The sequence below is a fragment of the Xylocopa sonorina genome, chromosome 1, assembly GCF_050948175.1.
Source record: "Xylocopa sonorina isolate GNS202 chromosome 1, iyXylSono1_principal, whole genome shotgun sequence".
Taxonomy (NCBI): domain Eukaryota; kingdom Metazoa; phylum Arthropoda; class Insecta; order Hymenoptera; family Apidae; genus Xylocopa; species Xylocopa sonorina.
The window spans coordinates 3596156-3621625 of NC_135193.1; the positions used below are offsets into that span (position 1 = coordinate 3596156).

Here is a 25470-nt window from a genome sequence, read left to right on the forward strand (position 1 = left end):
GAATCATCGTGCGAATCAAATTGATGTATTCTTGGATAGCAAATTTCCCAGTGGAAAGTGTAAACTTCCGGCTATAATTTCCGACGTATTAAAAACAAGATTCCAAAGCTTTCCTCGACAGTTTCCTAAATAAATGAAAAGGGCGAAAATAAACGCGACAAATCAATGTAAACAGGTAAAAATGGCAATTCAAGTTGACTCCAGCAAACAAATACCTAGAGGCGAGTGAAACAGAGAGACGGACGGGGTGAAGAGTCGCGATTCTGGGGTAGAAAATTCCGCGTAAGTAGATGGCACGAAATAAGACGAAGTTCCGGAGGGGGTGGGTGCGATCTAACAGCAAGGACGTAGTTGCTTCTACCGGGTACTTGTGTAACGGAGGCCACACGGGGCGGCGACACGGTGGATCGCAGGGAGTTGTCGGGGGTTGGTGAGCCTTTGTAACGGCGCGAGGCACCGTGCATGTAACGAGTTTCCAATAATGGCTCAGCTGCGTTACGCCATTGGCCGCTAGTTTCGTTGCACGGCACACAAGTCGAACCAAGAAACCTTTCCTATCGCCAGCCCAACCACCCCCAAACTCTCTCGACCCCCTCTGAACCTTCGATCCCTCGCGATTTCGGTATTTCGCACGACTTTTCGACAGTCTCTCCCTTCCATCCTTATTTCTCTCCCCGCATCGAGGCTACCATAAATCCTGTCTTCCCTTATCTCCTCTCCTCGCTCCACCTTTGTTATCTCGCCTCGTTATTAAATTTATTCAAACGAGCGATGATTCGCGAAGCGGCTAATGGTTAAATGTTTGATTTAAATCATCGATTCGATCTCCGATCGGTGCTTGTCGGACAGCGTGAGCGCAAGTTTCCCCAATTAGGAGTTATAATTTTTGTTCCTCAGGAGGCTGCAGGATCTCCGGCGGCCGCCCACTCCCCGTTTCCATGCCCGCTTCCTTTTCAACCTTCGTCCACCCTCGGCTCTTTCACCTGCCTTATTAGACGGCAGTCTTTTCTTTACTCGGACGATTCTTCCTCGGCCGTTGACTTCTAACCGGCAATTTTCTTCCTCGATCTTTCAAACCCCTCCCCCTCTGCCTACACTTCCGCCGCGATAGCGTGCGACGTAACTTCGATAGATCTTTCGCCTCGACCCGTTTGACCGGCAATACCGCTGCCTCTTTCTTCCCCAGAATTCTTCGCGGTTCGATTCGATTCACCGTTTTCGTTCCTTATCGATCTCTTCTACGAAGATGTTCTTTCTCGCGGAGATTCCGTGGCTTTCACGACCATACAGACGTACAGACGTTCTCCAGTTGGACCGTTTCCTTTTCGATCCCACATCTTAATTAACCATTTTTGGGCGCCATAACAGGGTTTCGTGATTTTACATTCTCGCGGACGTGTCCTTCCGTTAAACGGCTTGGATCCTTTCGATCCGCGATCGGTGCTCGTCGTCGATTCCGTCGACCTCGCGCAGCAACCCCGTCCTCTTCGCCCCCAGTTTCGAGCAGTTTGGACAGGGCGAGACGCGCGCCGCTGAAAGTTACGGCTGTCTAAACGGTTCTAACTCTCCTCGATCGATTCCGTGACTCGAGTGCAAGGTACACACGCCGCTGCCCCGAGCTTTGAGGAGCAACTGGACGCGGCGATGCGGGCAATTTTCGGCAGCAGACTGTTCTTTGACTTCGACGTGGAATTGCCGGGGCCAGGTTGCAGTAATGGACTTGGACGTGGCAGCGATTTTTTGTTCTTATTCAGAAACGACTCGCCTGCGTCTACGTCTGGGGGTGGCTGCTGGGTCTAGCGCTGAAATGTCGTTAGGAATCTTCCAACGATCTCGGTTAATTTTACCCAACTACCACCGTCGAGCAACGTTCTACAAAGCTTCGCATCAAAATCGAGCCGACTTCGTTCGACGTTTTAACCAATCAAGTTTTTCAATCAATTAATGTCCAGCTCTGCGCGCGGTACTCTGCGAAACAGCTTTCCAGCCTTCATATTTCACGTGGAAACGCCCTCGAGGGACGGGCCCTCTGTCGTACGATCACTAATCGAATTGTCCGCAGAGAAAAGAGCCTCGCAGGGCCTCGATTCCTCGTAATTTCGGTTGCTGGCAACGTATTCCTCCTCGCTGGCTACGCACAGCCCTCGCCGTTGCACTTTCCAAGTTAATAGACGACTAATCTCCCGCCTCCGGCATTAAAGCCGCTCGCGAGGCCAGCTGCGACCGACGGCCCGAAACGAGACCGCTTCGTCTCGAACGAGAAACAATGTTCCACCGGTATCCGCGGCCACGGAGGTCTACTTTGTCGCCGCGTAACGCTCGGCCATTGATTTACGACGTTGATTTATTAACCGCCCACCGCGGTTCCCTCTACGACAGCCCTCCGTTCCTCTTTCTTTTTTCTCCACCCTCCACCTCGCTCTAGCCTCGTGCGGCAGACCCTCCGCCGTATCGGTTAGGTAACCATCGCGCGCGCGCGCGCCATTATTCTACTCTATTTTATTTCCACACCATAATCGCACCGGTCATCGCGCGGCTCCTCGTGGAACGGCGAAATTATCGATGCTCGTACAAAGGAGATATAGCGGAGAGCGGCAGGAAGAATGCAAGGATTGAATGGGGACCATTTGCAGTCCCGAGGAATAATATATCTCGTGGAGAACCGGTGTAATTAGGGTGCTCGATTGCGCGACGCTCGGAGTCCCCTCCTTAACGAATCGCGATCGCGATAGAGGAACCGATGCCGGCACTCCATCTTCGACGTCTGCCTCGCGCAATAATAGCGGAACAGGCCTCGACGTAGAACAATTCGCGGTACCTTTTTCCCCCGGGAGAAACGAGAAAACGGATTATCGACTACCCCTCTTTGCCTCCGCGAGCACCCCCGCGAGTTTGGCGGCAGGTACTCGACGCATGAAAGCAACCGCGCGACAACAATAACAACAACAATAAGGGGTGCAGGAGGAGGAGAGGGTGGTGGTGGTCGGAGGAGTAGCGAGGACGAAACGAAACGAAACGAAATTCATGCATCCTGGAGCTTTTAACGAGTAGGTACCCACGAGAGCGGGCACGGCTCGCTTGCATGGGCGAGGGGGAGGGGGATGGATTTCTTGGCCGACTTTCACGGCTATTATAAGCTCGAGTATTTTCATTATACATTTTTTTTTCTTCCTCCTTCTCCACGGCCACTTCGCATTGATACGCCACCCGACCACCCCGTCCCACCCCCCTCTATCCTCGTCGATGGATCCCTTTTCCACCCCACCGATACAGCGTCGCGGATCGACGTAACGATCCACTTATGGAAAATGCCACGGCAGAGAAAGAAAGGCTCTTGTCGCTTCTACTCGGACATCGGTACCTCTCCTCCCCTCTCCTACGACCCCCTTTACTTCACCCTCCGCGTTCTCCTTCTCTAGCTTCGTCCCTCCTTGCGCGACGCGTTCACTTTGCTCCACTCCTTTCTTTTCGGGGAGAATCCTCTTAGCGGTCTAGTGGCTGGCCGTTCTTCGCTCGCTGGGATACCACCCCCTTGGTTCGTGAAATCGCGCCTCTCCCGTGTCGCACGCGGAGTCGCTTACGTTCTGAGTCCTCGATGGCGGTTTGGTCTTTGGTATTCGAGTGACACTGGGTCGCTGCGACTCGTTCTTATCACAGATTCGCGATTTTATGTACCACTGTGGTCACGATATGGAGATCAATCACAGTTTAAATCTTTGACTCCCTTGTAGGAAAGGTTGGAGTTACTCTCGATAGCTTGTATGCATAATTTTTCTCTCGCAAAGCAACCAAAACAGAACGAACGAGATACTCTTGAGATCTCTAAACGAGAGAGAGAGAGAGAGAGAGAGAGAGGGAGGTAAATAGAGACAGAGAGAGACAGCAGCGTAACCAAGCCGTCGTAACGGGAGCATCCGACCGCCAATTAATTAGCCAGTTAATTAAACATTTAGACGCCGCTGGCGGTCGCCTAAAATTTAATTCGCCCATTAATTAATGCAGCCGCGGCGCGGGGGTGTGTAGGGCGGCCGTTCGAACGGAGCAGCGGTCCGTGGGGGTGGCGGGCGGCCGGGGGCGAGGGAACACGGTTGGAAAATGCATTATTATCGGGGCTCGGTTCTCAGGTATTCATATTCGGACAAAACCGATAGAGAACTCGCGCTTATCGGCGAATTTTTCTATCTGGAACGCTCGTGGGAGAAGAAAAAAAAAGTCAACGTCGGGTTGGGGGTGGGAAGGGAAGTAAAGGGCGCGCGCGCCGTTCGCGGTAATTCCGTGTGCAACGGACAAAGACGACGCGGACACCGGCCGGTGGGCGCAGAAGCGTGCGCAGAGAGGCGCGCACGGAAGGAGGAAATAAATAAACGAGCGAGGAGGAAAGAAAATAGGGAAAAAGGGACAGAGTGGCGAGTGGCAAAAAGTGAAGAACCAAAGGGAGGGAAGGAAAGAACAGAGGCGGAGGAAAGGAACTCATTAACGGGGTCCAGGGCTCGTGTGAGCGATTCGTTTCGGCGGTAAGGGTGGTGGGGTGAGACAGGCACATGTGCGCATAATGATCTCCGGCTATGGCCAGGTTATGTCGGCCGCGGGCCGAAAGGTTGCCTTTAATTAGCATAACTACCGCGTACCAACGTTAGCCGGAACGCAGGCTGGCCTGGCCTGCTGGTTGGCCAGCTCTCTCTCTCTCTCTCTCTCTCTCTCTCTCTCTCTCACCCTCTCTCTCTCTCTCTCTGTCTCTCTCTGGCTACTGCTGGTATGGTGGTAATATGCGCCCCGACTAGTCCTTGAGTTATTGCCTGATCAATAATCTATATGTAGCCAGCAACAGTGGCGTACACCGTGCACCGTGGCTGTGCAACACCGTACGTACGGTAGGCGAGGGGTGCGCCTCTGCCTCTGTGTCCACGGTAAAGCCGAGGCGCATCGTGCGCTCTCGCGGCTCTCTAAGCTTCCACCGATGAATATTGCAGCTGGGGCTATCGCTCTCCGCCGATAAATCTTCCGCTCCTTCCGTGTAAAACAAACGAACGGGAGCGAAAAAAATGTGCACACGTATATATATATATGTGCTCGTCGGCGGAGAGATGCAGTTGCTCGCGCGCATACGTGTATCTCGCGGAGAGGCACGAGGGTCGCGAGGATCAGCGGTGGACGCAGGGGTTGGTGAACGAAAACAGAACTGGGCTAACTTCCGGTCCGCGACTGGAGTAGGCATTAAGAGGTATTAGGAGTGTATCGACTCGTGTCCGTGTGTACATATTATTTTCCGACCTCCCCCCAATTTTTTCGTTCGTACATCCGCGCGGTGGCTGGGGGTGCAACAATGGTGTCTCTTTTCTTTTGTTCCTCTTCCTCTCCTTTCCTTCCCCCACATCTCTTTCTCTCTCTCCCTCTTTCTCTCTCTCTCTCTTTCTCTCTCTTGCTGGTTTATTTCTAGCTGGGTTTCTCCCGCCTTCCCTCCTCGATCCCTGTCCTCCATAGAAATGGAATGGAAAAATGCTTCCGGCCGCGCCGGTCGAATGTATCGCCGAATTTTTTCGCCCGTGCTATATCGGGCCGCGCTTGTCGATTTTTCTGCTACTGGCAGAAATGCCTGCTCGGATGCTGGTCCAAGATTGCGTTCACTTGGAAACGGGCACCGCCTGCTTGCTGCTCGTGGAGATATTAGGGGTTGGTTAATGTTATTTGCGGACATTTTTTTACGAAGAACGTTCACAGACTTCCGTGTGTAGCATTTAATAATTATAGATTTTATGGTTATATTAAAAATATATACGTTTACTGTTCAAGTTAATTACTAAAAAGTATTTCCTACTGCCGTAGCAAATGACAGAAATATTTCTACCGTAATACAAGTGTAACACAAATATTTTTATCGTCGGAGTACTGGAAGGGTTAATTAGTCAAATGTCAGCGCGTACTTCAAAAGCTGCGGGAATTTCCATAAAGAAAATTGTTGCGACGTATCACGTTGCATGTAATTAACTTCTCACAGAGGATCGCCGACTGTTTGATGAGTATTGCTCAAACGCAACGTTCACGCGATCGTCTTTTAGTCCAATTCGCGAGGTACAAGGGTGAATTGTCGCAGAAGCGACTTATCTTGGCGCGCAGCGGCGATCGAAATCGCGACGGTGTTGCGCGGATTATGGTCTGACCTATATCGACTGTTTCTACTTCCACTCAGCCCCCGTAGTTTCGATATTCGGCCCGCCTAACTCGAACCCAAATACTACCCCGGCGTGCGTACCTACGCGGACGATCGTTACCACCAGAATTAATTCCCTGAAAGTTATTACAATACAATAAGACGATTACGTATTAATACGAGAATAAATCCATCGAGGAACCCGAAACGAAACGCAACGTGAGCGCCAGACACGCTTCCATGTTGTTATAAATTTCCCAGCGATCGCGAGACGTAACACCGTTTCCTTCGATCGTTCAAAGTAAAATAATACCCCCGATCATGTTTAAATCAAAGCAAAGATGGAGGAATTCCGAAATAGCGTCGATTTTCGTGTCACCGCAAACCCGATATCGCTCGGGATCGATCCTGGCGCCGTTTCGCGAGCAAGCTCGTCAATTCGGTGTTCGACGTCACTCGAGCTCGTCAATTCGCGTCACCGTCCATCGAAATGGATTCTCAACCCTCCGCGAGCCTTCTAATCACCACAATAATCATAAATAATGACCGTGTCACGAGTTACCGTTAAGCGATTCGCGTTCCAATGGAAAGTGCGCGCGCGGAGAGCCGCCGAGGAAAGAGCAGCGAACGGGGTGAAAAGAAACGTTGCTCGTCCAGAGGGGTTGCGCGAGGTGTAAAAATCTGGGCCACGAGACGACGCAGCTTTGGTTGAACGTAAAATGACCCCGAAATGCGGCGGTAAATCTGATTACGAGCTAATTACTCGTTACACCGTTAAACTTATCATCGGATTTACGTGACGAGCTGATTTACGTTATGCGCCTGTCTACGGTTAAATATGTCACAATAGGGGTTCGTCGAAATGCAAACATTTCGAGAGATCGGTTGTTTGATAAGTCTCGATCGATTGGTATCGAACAACGGAATTTTCGGCAGATAGTTCTGTCCGTGTTTAATTACGATCCGTTTTAACGAAGTCCGCGCAGCTTTTATTTTATTTCATTCGATTTTTTTTTTCTTTTTTGCTGGTATCGGAGTTGTTAGGAGTCTTGTGTTTTCGGGGGATCGGCATTGTACGCGTATCCTGTATTTTTCTTCCTCCTTTCACCGCCGTTCGAAGTAATGGAACGGGTGGAGGGTACTACCGCTACTCTTTCTATTAGAAATAATCGAACTCGGTAATTCCTTCGGCATTCTTTCCGCCACGGGGAATCGATTTTGGCATTCACGGTATTGTTTCCATTAAGGGCACTCAAACCCGCTATCTCCGCGGCGTTCCTTCGATATTCGCCACGATAATCGCGGACTGCCTCCCATTAGAAATAATCAAACCCCCTCCCCCCCGCCACCCCCTTGTGCAGCTCGCTACTCCTCTACATTAAAAACAATCAACTAATTCGACTCCAACTGCGCCTCCGAAAACTGGCTGGCCGACCGTTCGTCCTACCTATTTAGGGGATGAAAAATCATTTCGCTCCAACAATTCTTCCGGAAATAATGGCGAGCGATAATTCTTCCACCCGTTCGAAGAATTCGAATGCTACGTTGCTACCCATAGCTGGGCGACTTTTAAATTTCCGTAGCTACGCGAAAACGATTAACCCTCTGAATACACGCTCGAGCGTGAATTTCTGATCTACGGAGCAAACGGTTTCAGTTTCGAAGACAAGGACTCGCGTCAGACTCGGCTAATCAAACGACCGAGTTCGCGCGTTGAAAACGTCGAACCAGGAGAGAACCAGCGAGCATAACCCGAAGTCCTGCACGAAAATTCATGCGTCCTAGGGTTCACTAACCCCGGATCGGCGCGTTATCGTCATCCTTCGATGCCTCACGTATGCGTCGAGCCGCCTGGGCGGCGGGAGGCGCGGGGTTGGAACGCCGTTGGCCCGGGGTGGGTGGGTTAGAGCCGGGGAAGAAACGAGAGCAAAATAGAGGTCGGAAAAAGGGACGAGCGAGGGGGCAGGGAAAGGAACGTGGGGGGCAGCGATAACGAGGAGGACAGGAACGAAAGAAAAAACCGGGGGGTGGTTATCGGTGGGTGGACATCGGGCGCGTGGTGGGGGTATCGTCGAATTGGGGTGCTATCGGGGATTCCTTGCATTTCGTAACCAGAGTGTACCGGTGGCTACTAATTTCGAGGACGAGCAGGTACAGAGAGACATCGCGGTGGCCTGCGACGCGTTCGAGGAAAAAAACGCGACGAGGGTGGCCGCGGGGTGTTCAGGGGGAGGGAGAGAGGGCGTAGGGGGTGGGCTGGCGAGCGATCGGAAACGGGCGTAGCGGGGGTGTAAGGCGGGAGTTGGGTGTCGGTAGGGTGGAACGAACGAAACCGATCGCGCGAGCTGGCGAGAAAGAGGGAGGAAGAAAGGGCGAAAGGGCCAGAACGGGTGGTGAGCGCGGGTGGGGTGGAGGGTGGTGGGGCTGGAAGAAAGAAAGATGGAAAAAGAAAGGCACCGAGCGGCGACCAGTCCGGTTCTGGTTCGACGCAGTTCGGTTCGGTTCCTAGCCAGTAAGCGGTAGATTAAAGAGAAATGGCTACACGTTCATATTGATTTTTGTCCTCAGTTCGCGGGTGGATACGAGAGAGGGTGAGGGTGGCTGGTCGAGGCTGACGGTGAGGCGAGCTCACTCAGGAGGAGGCGGTGGAGGAGGAGGAGGAAGAGGGCGACGGAGAAAGACAGACGGCGTTCTCTATTTCTCTCTCTCCCTCCCACTCTCTCTATCTCCCTCTCTCTTTCCACCCTCTTTCCGTTCCTCTTTCTCTTCGTGCCTATGTGCCTGTCTCTCTGGCCTCTTTCTCTTCCCTCGTTCTTCCCCCTGCTGTATTCATCGATGCTCGTCGTTTCTCTCTTACCCTGCTCGCCGCGTCTCACCCCCTATCGCGCGGCTCTCTTTTTCTATTTTCCATCTCTCTCTGTCACCCTCTCGATCGAGCATCCAGAGGTCTTTCTCTGTCGTTTACCAAGCGCGTCCTCTCTTCGGCTCTGTCCCTCTTTCTCTCTCTCTCTCTCTCTCTCTCATTCGATTCTCTCGCGCTCGCTACCCTTCCCGCTTCTACTCTCTCCGGCTTCCTCCCTGGCCTCTTCCACCTCCTCCTCCTCCTCTTCCTCCGCCTCCTCCCAGCGGCTTCTCATCCTCCGGTGCCCCCCGTGCCCCGGTACACCCCCTCGCCCAAGCCAGAACTACCCTTCTCGCCTCCCGCGTCCCTACGGCAGGCTCGTGGTGTGCCCGCTATTCGAAGTAGTGCCCTCTTTTTCTTTCCAAGCCGCGCGCATTCACTCTCCGCTACCCGGACTCCATCCTTGTCCCCGTTCCATCCGACGCGGTCTATCAGTCGGCGGAGGGCCGTGCTCCGCCGCCTCCAACCCCCTCGGTGGCCGCCTCTGCCGCCGCCACCCACGGCGGCTAAAAACTCGTCAAAAAATATACATTCCACGACGGACGGCAATACGTCGATGGCTTGTAACCGAACTGCGTACGGTCGAGCGTCGACTGGAAACGGAAACGGACCGAGAGACAGAGGAACCACCATCGTTCGAGAACGAACGAGGGTGAAAGGGGTGAGCGGGGAACGAAGGAAGGTCTGATAGAAAAAGAAAAGAAGAGGAAGAAGAAGAAAGAACTGGGAGAGAAAAAGGAGAGGGACACGGACTGATAACGATGCAAATTTTTCAGGTATCCGCTTGCCAGGGAACACCCGGCTCGCGGTTATTCCGCTTGGGGAGGGTTGCGGCAAATGAAGTTGAGGACGTTTGCCGGGTAGATATAGTAGGCTGCTCGAACGGGAGACCTGATTAGCCGCGTTCCACGTATCGTTCGAGGCATCACCGTTTCCATTCAGGTGTCGTTAGGGGATGTTCGGATTATGGGTCACGGAAACGGATGTAAGATCGTACTTGCGAGACGCTGTTAGTATTAGATATCTTACTCGATGGTCGTTGAAACGACACTTTTTCTTTCGCTTATGTCGAGAGTCTGGGCTATCATTTAGAGCAGCATCTCCATCAGTTATTAATTAAAAATAAAGAGAAGCGGATTTCGTATTGTCGAAGAATCTTCCTTCAGCTATCGTCTCATGGATGTACAAAGTATGCTCTGTCGTATTTTCTATTTAGAATAAAATCATACAGTCTCTCTGAAAATTGTCTCGCGTAGAAGAATTTTCCACTTTAGCTGATTAAAGTAGGTCATGCGTAAGGGATGGGATTTAAAGACGGTACATAAATTTTAATACGACTGTTCTTCTTGCTAGACTCGAGTCGTCGATACTAATCTATACATAAAGATCGAATATCTTATTCTTGGAATCCAATTCGATATTCGCCAATAGTCTGCGTCTTTTCTTATGAATCCCTTAGTCAATTTTTTCCCAGCCAGTGCTAAATACTTGAAGACGATCTCTTTGCAACGCGACGTGTATCATCTTACAATTTTCCATTTACGAAACTCAAGCTCATCCGTCGAAAGAGAGCACTTTTCCACGTCCACGTGCGTCCTCCGAAATAATTAATCGCGCGCGTTTAATTGCGTCATTGGAACTGCCTTGCGCTCGCGATTTCATTGTCTCTGACGACTGCTCGACGATCGAAACGCTTCGAACGACGATTCGAGGGTGGGATCAGAACCCGATGGATCGTCTGTTGCACCCTTTCACCCATCCTCGTCATTCGATATGCTTATTAGGGAGAGGAAGAGGTGTCTTCTTCGATGCACTTCGACACCCGCGTTCAAAGAGTTCGATTTTAGTTCTCCCTTTGAAGAGGGAGGCAAGAAGTGTTTCCCTCTTCAATCGAATTCCACGCTTGAAAATTATTACATAACATACTGGTACAATATTATATAAACGCGAGGCTCGCGAGTGCATAAAATTGTGTAACATAGAGGACAAATATTCCAACCCCTATTTGGGTTGAAGCATAATGGTTGATTCATCCTATCGAGCTTCAGCGGTATCTGATATCGGTCCGTCGAATACTTTAAAGAAGTAAAGGCGATCAAAGAATGCGATTCTATATTTTCCATGATTTTTGGTCCAACCAGTAGGTGGTTGTAGCAAGAGTCTTGGTAGCAACTGGAACCGATTTCGTTCGTAGCAGCCGCTATGCAACACCAGTTCTGCCGTCCATAAATACAATTCGACCAACCTTGCGGTTTGCATTCTAACTCCTGTCGCGGCCGCGGCTAACGCAATTACTGCGCGCACCCGGAAATTGCACGTATGGAAAATCTGGTTTAGACTCGGCCCTCCCCATAATTCACTGTCATCCAGTCAAAATCGTTCTCCGACCGCGCACTTAACCCTTCGCACACCACCCTCGTCCACCCTGGTCGGCGAATAATAAAACGAGTCCAGCCACCAGCCCACTGAACAGTTACACCGTCGCTACTTTCCTGGAAATCCACCCTTTTCGCCCAATTGTCTCTACATAAATTAATTTGCATCGTCATACGATTAAATTCAGTTCGTATAATACTCCACGGGTATTAACCTTCGCCAACTCGAAATGGAGAACGCACGATGATCGCAAGATTTCGTATCACCACCACGAAAGCAATAAAGTATATCATTGAAATGAACCATCGTTCAACCCTCCTCACGCGTTCGAATAGTAATAAATCGCCGTGAAAATCATCAGAGAGCATCGTGGATGGAAGCTCGCGAAACAGAGACGCGAACTCCCCATCGAAAACGAACGAAAAAAAGAAACTACCGCGAGAATATATAATTCTACCAGGCTGGAAGAGAAGCGAGGGTACCGAGAGGAGAGAGGGATCGGTAACAGGGCTGGGCGAGGCTGCTGGGCAGAAATAATTTCTTCGTTCGTCGCAAGTTCGACGCGGACGGGAGCTTGAACGAAAGAAGAGAGGCGAAGAGAGGGGCACGGGCGGTCTTCCCTGGCGGAACTTGACAAATTTTCAATAAGATCGCTAATTGGCCGGTTATTTCACCCCCCGCGAAAAATAATTCAGTGACGCCGGACTTTGGTCTCCGCACCCCCTCGCTGGACGGCTCACTACCCAACTACTCCTCTCCTCCGTCGCTTCCTCTTCCTCTTCCTCTTCATCCGCCTCCTCCGCCTCCTCCGCCTCCTCCTCCTCCGCCCTTCAGCTGCTGGTCCGATATTCCCGCTCATATCCCCCGGCTATCAATGTATAGTCGCGTTATCGATCGGGTCCGGCTTTCATTTTTTGCTTATTTGACTTTTCGGCCCGGGCTTTCGTCCGTTCGTTAGCTCTTCTTCGAGGGCCATCGAACGACGCCCCACCGCAAATAATTTCCCGGATAAGCCAGCGCGCGCGCCCCGTTACGAGCCGCGAAATTTTTCCGATCCTACCCACCGGCGAACGTTCCGCCATCCGCCCCTCATTTGGCCAGAGGGTGGTTCGAGCCACCTGCCGCTGGTCATCCTCCTTCTGCACCGCGGATATACCTTCAGGCCTGGACAGGTAGATTGCCATTTGTCGAATATATTTTCGGTAATTTCTTCGAGAGGTGTACTTCGAGGTGTGCAATGGTCCTTTCGCAGTTACCATAGGACATTCTGATGTTGCGCGCAGCGAGTCTAATTGAGGAGGGTTGAAATCCCTGGGAAATGTGGGATAACGATGATAACGAGAGATAAGGGTAGTTGAAGCTTTCGTTGGCGAAGAAGCCTGGAGACAGTGTATTTTAAATAAAATGCTAAGGATCCATGTTAATTATGGTTGCAATTTTGCGATTGTACTATCTTCGTGGAATCTTGAGAAAAAAAGGGTCTGATATTCGAAACGGGCTTAAAGTCGCTGATATAGGTCTGAACGTCACTGATTTCCGAACCGACCAACCAACCCCCCACCAGGGTAACCATCCATCCCTCGAGTATACCTTCGAGACCGCGTGGAAAAATTCGAAATGAAAAATCCCGGCTGGAAATAACGCATTCCACCGTTCCGCGCGTCGGAACCAAGTTCATCGATTCCTCGATCGGTCTCGCGGCTTACAATTACCTCGTTCAGCCCCTGCGGCCGGACTCTCGAGCGCGTTGCAAGCGAGCGGAGCACCGCAGCCTTCGAAAGTCCGCCGGTATTTCGCGGCGTATTATTAGTAAAATATTATAGAACGCTTTATAAAAAAGTGGCCGTCCATAGGTAGATGGTTATATAGAGTCGCGTAGGCGGGGAGGGTGGTAGAAAAAAGAGGAAAAGGGGCGTAGGGGGTGCGGTTCGTGGCAGAGGCTCGAATAAACCACAGATAACCGCGCTATAGAGAGCTAGCGCGCCGCGTGAAAGAGAGCAGAGGATCGTGCCAGGAGAGCGGAGAGGCTAAACGGGGCGTAGAGGGTGAAAGGTGCGCGTTCAGGGGTACGGAGGCTGCTGGTGTGCAAGAGGGAGAGTGAGAGAGAGAGAGAGAAAGAGAGAGGGAGAGAGAGAGAGTTCTGGAGTTCGAGCGATATATTGCGACTAAACCAAACTGACGGAATGCCAAAACTTTTTTGTAATTAAATTTTTCACCGCGGTAGAAAAGCCTGCAGGCTGGGAAGGGGAGAGGCAGTCAGCTTGGGAGCAGCGAGGGGTGGTAGCCGCTATGCACACGCCGACGTTGCACGGCTTTTTCGTCGGCGACGCGGCACGAACTCCGCGCAGATTTTTTCTTTTTCTCATGTTCGCCTGCCTTTTTTCTTCGCTTTTCGTTTTCGCTTTTTCTTTCCTCTCGTTTTTTTCTTCCTACCTCTGTTCCCTTCTTTATCGCCGGTCCTCATCGCTCGTCAAACCCTTTGGTCAACTACGTACCGGCGGTCGTAGCCGTTAATGGGTTACACAGACTAAACGTGCACCTCTTTTCCAGAGAAAAATAACAGTAGTTTTCGGAAGGTGCATCGCGTGCGTTCTTTTCGTTCGGCCGTTAGATCGCTCCCGGGGTTTTTGCGATAGGCAGGTTCATTCCGTTCGCATGCTTCAAGGAAACGACGAGGTTGGGAGCTGTTCATTCGGAGCAGCATGCAATTTGCGAGACGAATGCTTCATGCGAAAGTATGTCTCGGGGTTGCTCGTTGCCCGTTGATCGTCTCAGGTCCAACCTAAACGTATTTCATCGGGAATAAAACCTTTCAATTTAATCTGCAGCGTCGACTACTTGGTAACATGGAACAGGGGGTAGTTTCGTGACTCGCAGATTTCTTTAAACTGTCCAACGAACAAAAAGCAATAAATAGATTACGTACAAGTAGAGTTTAATCCTAAACTCTCGACGTACCTCCAACCCCCAAAACCTTTGCTCCCAGCCTTAAACTTCCTACCCCTAAAACTAACAGTGCGGACTAGGCTCCCGATCGATTTTCTAGCCAACCGTTCGCCGTAAACTAGCAAACAGTAGACTGGACTCGTAGCGTTTCTCCGTCTGAGGAAATTCACAAAATTAATAAGCGAAGGAGGCAGTCGATTGCGAGTGGGGAGCAAAAATTCTCAAAGGCAAGGGGCGGTGAAATTTACGCGAGCGTGCACGTGCTCGGCCGCGGAGACCCGTGTAAATTACGCGGCGCAGTAATTACGTTGTCAGAATTTTCTGCCCAGCATCTCCACGGCCGAGTTCCGCGGGCAAACGATTCCACCCGACAGCTGGGGGGGAAAAAATGCAGCCCTCTCCCCGGTCGCAAGGTAAATAATCCTCGAAAGATTAACTCCGCTGTCGGACGGGAGCCTATTTTCGCGTCCGCGCCGGCGACCTTCCACGTGCACGCTCGTGGAAATCTCTCCTGGCGCGAGCGGAGAGGAATGTTCCATTATAGTTGGGAATTGTTACGTCGTCGCGAGCAACGCGCGCGTTTAGCTGAGAAAACGCGTGTCTTTCGGGATTAATTCGCTTATTTCATGAGAGTACAAGTCTGTAGAAGTGACGATTTTGAGAAAGGTTGTTGTAGATTTCTTTGTGGATATTTATTGAATTATTGGTTGAATGATTTTTCGCTAATTTTGGAGACTGATTTGTGAAACCACCCCCTTAATTAAATAACAGACACCGATAACTCTTATCTATAAAAAAATACTCCAATTACCATTACCCAATTAACAACTACAGCTCCTCGCCCCTATCACGCGCCTCTCTCATCCCAGCCGTCAAAATCAGCGAAAAAATCCCCTTTCGTTCCAGCTACAAACTCTTCGAATCGGGAATATCCAGCGCGGCGATACCGCGATCGATCGAAGCGGAAAGAAAATTTCATCCGCGAGCCTGAAAAAGGAGAACGAGACAGAAACGAGCGGAAACGGAACGAGCGAGGGTGGTTGGGGGAGGTGGCGGGATGGCTGTTGGAAAAGGGGGGTGGCTGGGGGGGTTGGAGTTAGCCGGTTCCTGCGGGCACGATCGTTCGTTGGCTCGCGGTGCCAACCCTTCCGCCGATGGATGAAAAATGTGTAATTTTTATTAATTGTACCTTTATTAATTTTCACCGGCGGACACGGGAACGGGTGGTGGGTTGGGCTGGGCGGTATGGAACGCGGCACACGAAAAATTGCATGCATGTACCAACGCGTGTACGTGTGTCTCTACCTTCGCGTTATCCTTCGTGACGTACATCGTACGTTTAATTACTCGACGCGTAGAAAAATTCGTGCTTTAAGACCGCGAGATGAATTCGTGTAATTCTCGATGTGAAGCTAATTTCGAAACGCAAACAAAAGTACATGCGAAAACGAGAAAAGTACGATGTACGGGTTATTAAGGGTGATTCGAACGAGAATGTGATATTTAGATTTTGGAAATATTTTCGTTTAATTTAATCGCACGGTAGAGGGTTAATTTAAAAGTTACACGTGTCCGATTACTCGTGGCTGGGGGTTGCACCCTATGTACGCAGCTACCCTGGGCGCAATAATGGCCCCTCGACGTCGACTCCATTTTCCTCGATCGGACGGTGTTCCGTTCCGATGCTCCTGACAAAATTGTTTCGTCCCGATGCTTCAGATATATAAAACGGACCAGCTGTGCTGTCCCGCCAGCTCTTAGTCCCGCTGCTGAATTTACCGTTTTATAGGGCGTTCTTCGTTTTTCACGGAATTTGGTAACTGCCCAAAGTTTTCCTTCTTCCCCTTTTGCCATTACCCCCGCCCGTTCTCCGTGGAGAGTTCAGGGTGTAATAGGGGTTGTAGGGCAGGTGATATTATCGCGGTTGTCTAGGGATTGGGGTGCAAGGTTAATCGAGTTGATGAGTGGGGCACGTGGGAGGATTTTGGTTCAGTTGAATCGATGAGCGGAGTTTGCTGGAGGGTCGCATTTAAAGGGTGCGTAGTCCTGCCTTGACATTTTTTTAGAATAGTTAACGTAACGCGTGTCTTCGACGAGTTCTTTGTTTCTTTCTTTTTTTTCACAATGGTTGATAAAAGGATATTTCTTCCGCAACGAGTACGTAAAATGTCGCAACGCAGTTCCTCGATGGTTTGATTATTTGTAACCGTAGCAGCACGGAACGTCTCGAGAGTTCCGAGTAACAGCAACTCGGCTTTGAAACCTCTCTAAAGCTTCCAGGAGAACTCGAACGTCCTAGCAATCCTCATCGAGTGCTTCCAAAAACCGTGAGACGTGGAACTTCAATCTCTCGAGTCTTCCCAAAACTTCCCACCACTTCAACCGCCTTCGCTTCACTTAACCCCCATTTAGAGCACTTGAACCTCCCTGTACATACCTTGATTCCAAAACTTCGTCGATTTTTCTACCAACGAGAGCCTTAATCTCTCATCCGACAATTCGCGGAGTGGTTAATTTTTTCCTGTCGTTCGCATTAATTTCTTTCATTCACGATAGACTTGTATGCGATCTTCAGATCGACAATTTTCATTTCTCATCGTATTCAGCAATTTTTCTACATCTACTTTAAAGAAGAGCTTCGAATCGAACAACAAACGCTCGACCAGATAACACTTCGTCCGTTTCGATCGTTCATAGCGTGCGATCAGATCGAATTCAGTTAAGAAACGTCGCAGTGTGGTCCACGAATTCGGCGAGACGCCTTCCGCCACCCATTCGCGACGGAATTAACCACCAGGTCCGTGGCTTTCTAGCGCACCGTGTCCGCTTTGTCAATTATTCACCTCTTTTGTGCCGAGCGGATGCCCCGCCTGGAAGCTACTAGCTGTATAACGTTACCTCGGTAACTCAATAACGATCGAAAGGGTTAAGTGGTAATCGAGACCGGAAGCGCACGCAAATAAGGAAACCCTCGAGCCGCGAGAGTCCGTGACGCGGTCCGTTGCTCTTTCTGATACTCGTTGCGTCTGTCGCCTCGAGCCTAGGGGTGCCCAGAGTCGCGAGGGTGGAATACTTCGAGGTGACGCTCATAAAAGCTTGTGCGATTGGAAAGCTTCGAGGTTTGGATCAGTTGGTACACGCGTAATTTAATATTCCGCTTTGGGAAGTGGATTACTTTCGATGGGGTTGATGGTATTCATTGAGAGAGGGTGCGAAGGGTTAAATGTTCGCCGAGTTGGGAATCTATACGGTTAAGTGAATGCAGAAAGTATGTAAAACAGACTACTCTAGAAAGGGAACATGATGTCACAGAATTCTATTAAATGTTCGTTGCGAGCATTGTAATTATTGGAGGGGTCCAATTTTGGCTAAGTCGAGGATCCAACAACAGGCACTGAATGAATCCGAAAAAATGTTTCTTCGATAACCTTACCATCCGCAAGGTTAAACAGGACACACCAGTCCAAGGTCCTGTCGAAGACGGAATTTATCGACGTTTCACTTTCCTTACGATGACCCGGATACCAGGCGTACCTGTGACGTGCGCGATCCACGCCCCCGCGATAAGATCGTTCTCTTGGGACTCAGCCAGCGGAAGCACCGCTTAAACGCTGATTAATCGTCCCTCGACTTCCTCTCGGAACATCTCGAAAACTTCTCCCCTTCGTGTAGCGTAACCCCTTCTCTCGTTCGCGAAACATCCCGTCCCTCCTCGATCTGAATTTAAGAATGACGCGCGTTTATCACGAAGGGGTGCACGCCGCGTTATCGTTTCACGCTCACACGACACGCTCGAACGTTTCGAACACGCGGCGAAAATTCCAGGGCTACGCCGATACCTTCGATCGAGACGAGTCGAAGTAGTCGATCCTCGACGTCAGCCGGCCGTCGCTCGTTTTCGATGCATATTAATCACGCGGCCGATCGCGGAGCCAGCGATCGCCCTCCGGTCATTCATCAAACCGCGCGGTTTCGAAATCTGCTGCGCAGCAAACTGTGGGCACGTCACACCTTGACGCGTCAACCTGAACGAGATCGCCGCGATGAAAAATTCCGCGGGGTTTTGGTTAGAGGATGAACGAAGAGAAAATTCGAGAGGCAGTGATCGAGGGGGTTGTTTGGCTAAGATGGTATTCCTTTGACTACTTCGACGGTGGTTCGTCGACGAGAATTTGTCGCATCGGTAATTTTTTATTCGCCAAGGGTTTCGTTCGTTTTTGCTAAGGGTTGCTAGAGTTACCATAGGGTTTGACAAGGATAATACTTCGTAGTTGCATAGTAAAGGATGGTCGTTCAATCATCTACCTTGAAATACACTGAATCAACTTCCGTTATTTCATAAAGTATTCCATCGAAATATTAAAAGACACTTTTAATTAATTAAGGAAATGTTTGATGTCCGAGAGTAATTGGACGTCGATTCTTCTCCCATACGGAAAGTTAACCATATTAAATGAACTTCAATTTTAACAGAGAGTACTCCCAAGCACCCATAGACTCGCTGCAAAAAAAATTTTCCGTCATCCATCCGAGGGATCTTGCAATCTCCGACACTTCCCGCGGCTCCGTTCGAAAATAATCAATCGGATAAATAAACCGCACCCCAGCCATCTCGACACCCTTTCCCGCGACACAAGACCGCGTCACGTCCTCAAAGGGTTAATTAACCCGCGCACCTCGTGCAGAAAAAATAATATTCAGCCCGATTAACAACCAAGTGTCTTCGCTCAATCGAGCCCCGGTATTAATTACAACCACCCCCGCACACACGCGCGTGGGCGCGAGATCACACGCTGACGCTGTATCTCTCGGCTATACGCTCTCGCCCCCTCATCGTTTACTTTCATAGATTCAGGCATTGGGCCAGGAAAAATTCAAATTTTTCTGCACACACGTCACGTACGCGTCCTGGCCACGCTAATTGTACGGCTGGCGTACACGTACACGAGGGGGGTGGCTGGAGCTCTGTGCACCAGCGCGCGCGCTTATCGCGCTAGTTTGCCGCGGAGGGTGTATTTTTATTCGCATAATTAGATACCCATCAATCCTGCCGATGGCAGCGAGCTCCGTCTGCCTCCCTTGCATTTATAATATATCGAGCCTCGGACGGGGGGTGAAAAATGCGAGAAGAAACGTGCTGGAAGCTTCGCTATGTACAGGGTCTGCCGGTAATCGTGGTATAATCGAGAATAGGGTGGTTCTCTGCGAAATTAATAATAATTCGAAATGTTTTTTCTTTGAAAATTGATGAAACTCTATCGAAATACGTGGAACGTGTGCTTTTCTGCTGGCTATAGCACAGGACGTAGCGTAGGACCTCTCAAGAAAGGAAATCACGTACGACTGGCTTTTTTGCCGCAGTTTTCCGTCGTTCTGGGGAATTATAAATTATAAACGCGCATCGAATAGAGCGGAGCAATTGGTTTCGCGGTTTAGCCAGCGGCGCTTCGATTCCGACTTCATCATCGTCCCTGTGCGATCTCTATCTCGATGGGGGTGCAATCGAAACGAGGGTGGATCTCCTGGGGGACACGGGCTGGTCAGACACTGGGCATTCCTCGGATATTCGACATGTAAAATTGCGTGGAATCGCGACTCTCGAAGGAAACTCTCTGCTTCAGTCGCGAGCGGACTGTTTACGCAGATCTCCGTTTTTACAAACGTAACTTTAAACACAGCTTTCTTTCTCCTATTCGCACGCTTCTACGTACGACGCGCTTTCCATATTTTTCATACGCACGAGTGACACGATATCGAATCTTGATGCGAAATTAATTCGAACCGAATGAAAGCACAGAAGGTATCGTTACATTATTTACAACCCGATCGAACAGCGTGACCAAACTATTTCGCGATTGATCGTATGAGGCGGGAGATGAAAGGGTTACAGCGGGGACAAATTTGCTCTATCCCGGGGCATTATTAACTTCGAAAAACCGGGTCGATCAAACACCATCTGTATGCAAAAACCGCGGACACAAACCGGAAACGCTCAAACTTCCCGCAATATCATAAACCAACAGACCGCAGAACTCGTTCGAGATCCGGATCGATCGCAAAAATTATTCGAAAACTCACCAGGCGCGCCGGAGTCAAACTAAACCGTTCGCGCGGAATATCGCAGGAACACGCGCGTCGAAAACAACCGGCGGACACAGGAGACGGTTCGTTTAACGGCTAGATATCGTCTTAATAAAAGTCGAACAGCGCATATATAGCCGGTCCCGATTTTTCGAATTAGTCCGCGCCGATGGAGACACCCCATCGGCCCGCTAGACGGCACCCTGCACCCCTCCTCGCCGCCCTAGCCGTCGCTGCTCGCCGGATATAAAATATACACGTCGCTAAATATCCCGGCTGGTTCGAATACGTGGCCGCATCGGCATATTAAGAGCGTCTCTACCCCTCTGCATACGTAGCACACGTACTGGCCGACGAGGGGGTGGCTCTGCCCCGCGAGCGCGCGCGCGCTCGTTCGCGTACCAACCTCGAAAACCAGCGGCCAGGAGATAGGTATTGTGTTTATATGCATATCGGGGGAAGCCTCCGAGTCTCCGTTGTACTCGAACTCGCCGTTTTCCAATATTCCAGCCGAAACTCTCGACCGAAAAGCCCCGGCCTTCGAATCCCGTCCCACCCCGTCGAACCCTTTCGACCGCCACCAACCTAACCCCCTCCCCGCCCACTGGTACGCTTCCTCTACCTCTGGCCAGTATACATCGAACCGTCATATTTGGACAAAATCGAACGTATCCTATCTAAACGTTTCCCACCGCCCTCCGTTCGCCACCCTCCGCCCCTGTCGCGTCCTACGAGCCATATACGTATGCACATTTTTCAGTAGTACGTTTTACTCTTCTTTCGGGGGCTAGATGGGGGGGGGGTGACGGCGGACGGAGGCCTCCTCCTCCTCTCTGTTGCTCTTGGTCGACGGGCTCTCCGCTGGATTTGCTCCTCTTTTTTCCCCTATTTTTTCCTCCCCCCTTCGCTTCGCTACTGTCGAGATTGAGTCGTAGCGAGCGATTTTTTCTGGGACTTGGATAATCGCTCGTGGGTCGGATTGGTTTCATACTGTTTTTCCGGGATTGCCGGATGATGTTTGGGCTATTTATGGTATTGGGATGGTTGGCGTGCGTTGCGATAGGAGATAGTAGGAAGAAATGGATTATCTTCTTCGACTTACCATGCGCCCAGTGATTTTGGAAAATCTGTAAAATAAAATATATTTTATATTAGTTGGAAAATTGTAGACGCCTAGTTCTTTCGCGCGACAGATTCGTATCTTATGATTCGACAATGCTTAGAAAGCTAACGTCTCAAAGGAAACTCGTTCGACGTTGCTCGTTTCCACCCCCAAAAGCTTGGAGAGAAAGCAAGAAAGCAAACTCTCCGCAAAAGAATCTGTACCTAATAAAAAGTCCTCGACGAGGGTCCCATTCCAACCCTTTCCGCAAGTAGTATCGGGTCCAATTAATTCTTGCCTCTTTCTACCCCAAATTCGACCCAGTTTCCCGCACCTCGCCCCAAGGATGCCACCCTCAACCCTTTCTCTCTCTCCTCCATCGTCAGCCCAAAAGCGACTCGCTGGACATCGCCGTCCTACGCGGAACCCTTCTAAACCCTGCAGTACGATCCGCGACGAGGATCGATCGGCGAAATCGTTAAAGCACCGAAACGTGTGCCGGTATTCGAAGATATCCGCGCGCAAAATAAAACGAAAAAGAAGAAGAGAGAGAGAGAGGGGAAATAAAAAAAAGGAACGCAGCTGTGCGACAGCCTGTCATCGGGACGGTCCATTGGGGCGGGCGGGTTAGGTTGGAAAGCGCGTTCCCGAGTCGAAGCGACAGAAAAGACAGACGTACACGGGCGCGTGCACACAAAGAGAAACAACGCGTCGGAGAAGGACGCCGCGCTGCAGCCCTGTTCTATCCGCCGGGGTGGCGAGGGGCTCGAACGAGGGGTTGGGGCGGTCGAAAGAAAAATCAGAGTCCGGTGAGCGCGGCGCGCGGCAAAGGATTTATCCGCGGCCTCTCGACTAGGATTGAAATAGTAATATGTTATTGGTAAGCTCTCCTTTTGCATCGGCAGCGCCAATAAACGCTGCAGACAGGTTAACGAACCGTCCAGCGTGCCGCGAGATAAAGACAGAAAACGAGTGGGTCTGAGAGGGGTGTAGGGGGTGGTTGGTAAAAAGCGAAGGGATGGATAGACAGAGAGGGACGGAGGGGAAGGAAGACAGAGCCGTCAGAGCGGTCCGGTGGAGAGGAAAAGACAGACAGCTGGACGAACAGAAAGAGTAGCAGTGGAGGGATGAAATAAAAAAAAAAAAGGAAAAAGAAAAAAGAAAAAAAGAGGAAAGAAAGCGAACAGAGGATTGGACGTGGTGGGGGTCCGGCGGAGATAGAGCTGGCAGATGTGTAGATCGAAAGAGCCGGGGGTACAGGCGGAGGGGTGGGTGTTCTCTGTAGAGGTGGCATCGCTAAACTGTCGACTTCAAGCTTTTAATTCGCGATCAAAGGCCCGTAACGATCCGTCGGAAGCCCTTTCGCGGCGCTCCTCCCTCTCTCTCCCTCTCTTTTCATCTCTATCTCTCTCCTGGCCGACGTCAAAATTACTTTTAAATTCGCCCGGGCCTTGTTCCCAACCCCTTTGCCCTGTTACCTCTTCGCTCCGCGGCGAACCCACCCCCGGCCCGCTCTGGCCAACTCTCTCGACGGCCTTCGACTCGTCCACTTTGCCGCTCTTTATAGGCTGACCTATGCCCTGGTACCGAATTTGGCCCGGCAGCGTCGGGGAACGAGAGAAAAACGACGGGAACAGGTGGTTCCGTCAAAGGTAATCGACTCTCTTTGCGGTGGATCGAATTTGGAGGATCGAGTCGGGCAGGGTTCTTGTCTATCGAGCGGAATCGTCCTTGCGATCTTTGGGACGATCGTTGCAGATTACGTGCGGCTGGCAATTGGGTCGGTGTATTAGGGTTGTGCACGGCGAAAGTGTAGGGTTGGTCGGTCGTTCGACGACGCTGGGGGTTCGTGCCGGGTCTTCTTGCGGATGGTCAGTTTGCTCGGCGAGCATCCTATGGGTGCGAAGGGTGGTGTTTTGGATAGTTTGGAAATGGTGTACGCATAGTGCGGAGGGTGGACGTTCGATGCGATACATCGAATAATATAAGATACCTTTTTTTTTGGCGTGGAGCTAATAAGAAAGACCCTCGTGTTCGTTAATTAAAATTGAGTTAATTAAAAATTTCGCACGCTACGGTCCGATTGTAACATGCGGTTGTAACTTGAGCGACACGTCAACGACAACGATATGCCTCTTTGTCCCCTCGCAGCAACTAATTTTCTTTTCAGCCAGAGAACTTTGGCTCCGCTACGAGTATTCGACGGTTCCGGAACGTTGCATCCTTTTTTAACAATTCCAATGTATTGGTTTTCATTCATCGAATTACCAGAAATTACTTTAATAATCCGTAAAAATCTACAGTGTATCAATCGATTGCACAATTCACCAGAATTGAAAGAGAGAATTTTCGTAGCCGAGCCAATGTTCTACGAGGATTTTCACCGAGAGTCGAGCGCCTGGATCGAGCGTGTCCGGGTGTGGCGAGCGGAAAGAACGCGAGCGCAAAGTGACGGACTGCTTTCTCAGCGTTGCAAAAGAGAAAAAAAGAAAGAGAAAGCGAACAAGGGCGAACTCTCGCCTAGATCGTCCATTTCGATCGGGAGATCTCTCCTCTTTTCTCGAGGGGACCAAAGATTCGAGTACAGTGTGTATGAGCGAGTGAGAGTGCGCGAGAAAGAGAGAAAGAACGAGAGAGAGAGAGAGAGAGAGAAGAGAAGGAGCCAAAGACGAAACGGATGATCGAAGTCGAGACGAGCAAAGAGTACAAGAGAATCACGAGAGCCGGTCGTTTCGTATTGCTTTTTTAATTCATATACTAACCCTTTTCTTCTAGCAAAGCGCGCAAATTCACCCCGTTCCTTTCGTTTCGAATTTAGAGTGGACTTCTGCTCGTAATCGGCACCCTCTCGTTACACGGCGACCGACCGGCAGGCCGCGACTACTCGACGATCCGTGTGCACAATTCCGCGTCGCCGGGGAAACAGGACGAGAATAAAAAAAAAAGAAAAAAAGGGCGAACCTATTCGATTTTCCTGGCGATCACGCGGGATGTCCACGCGTAACCCTCTCGCGGCTCCCCTGTTCCAGTTTCCGTTACCCTCGAACGTCGATTCGCGTGCTGCTGCAAGGATTACTCCGGGATCCCCATTTTTGAGATCGTGCGCGATATTGAACTTGCTACTTGCTTGAAGTAAGTGATTTTTATTAACGCTTCGATTTAATAAGAATCGAGAATTTCCCTCACGTAAAAAGAGTATACGTGTAATAAAATAAAGAATGAGAATAGATCGTATTAAATTTGCCATCGACGACCGGAGAATCCTCGCGCAGCCATCAAATTCGAGACGATCGACGATTGTTGCCCGCGAATTCGTCGACGTTTCCGTCGTCGAGGAACGCCACGGTGAATGCTACATTCCCTACCGGAATTCTGGGGGTTGGAATTGGTACTGTGTCGCGACACCTCCAGCACCCTCTACACGGACCCGTTGACGTAATTCTTTGCCCAAGGTACGCGGAGAAACAGAACGAAGAAACCTTCGCCGAGCAAAAGTGAGCGAGATCTAATTACGCGAGAAAAGGGTTGCTGCGTTGATCCCGATCGCGGTGACCGATTTCAACCTCCTGGCGAGGAAACGAGCACGGAGAACACAGACGACGGCTTGCGAAGGGGGTGCAAACTCGTCGAAATGTTAGAGAGAAAAGAAAAAAAAAAGAAAAGAAGGAAATTGAACGGGGGGTAGTAGCTCGCACCGCCCCTCACCTAAGAGACAGAGATGGTAGCGTGAGAGATAGAGGCCGAATCGACGCAGTGAAGACAGAGAATAAAAAGTAAAAGCGTGTAGAAACCCATAGAGAGACAGATAGAGAAAGAGCGAGAGAGAGACAGAGTCGACCACCTGGTGAACAAAGAATAAAAAAAAAAATTTGAACGATTCGAAACGAGTTATATCGCAAACTAAAAATATTACAA

The 25470-nt window shown here is 50.4% G+C and overlaps 1 protein-coding gene across 4 annotated transcripts in view; it reads left to right on the forward strand.

Annotated features, from left to right (window-relative positions):
* Positions 1-25470, forward strand: part of LOC143426267 (uncharacterized) — a 68622-nt gene that overhangs the window by 20269 nt on the left and 22883 nt on the right. The window lies entirely within an intron of this gene.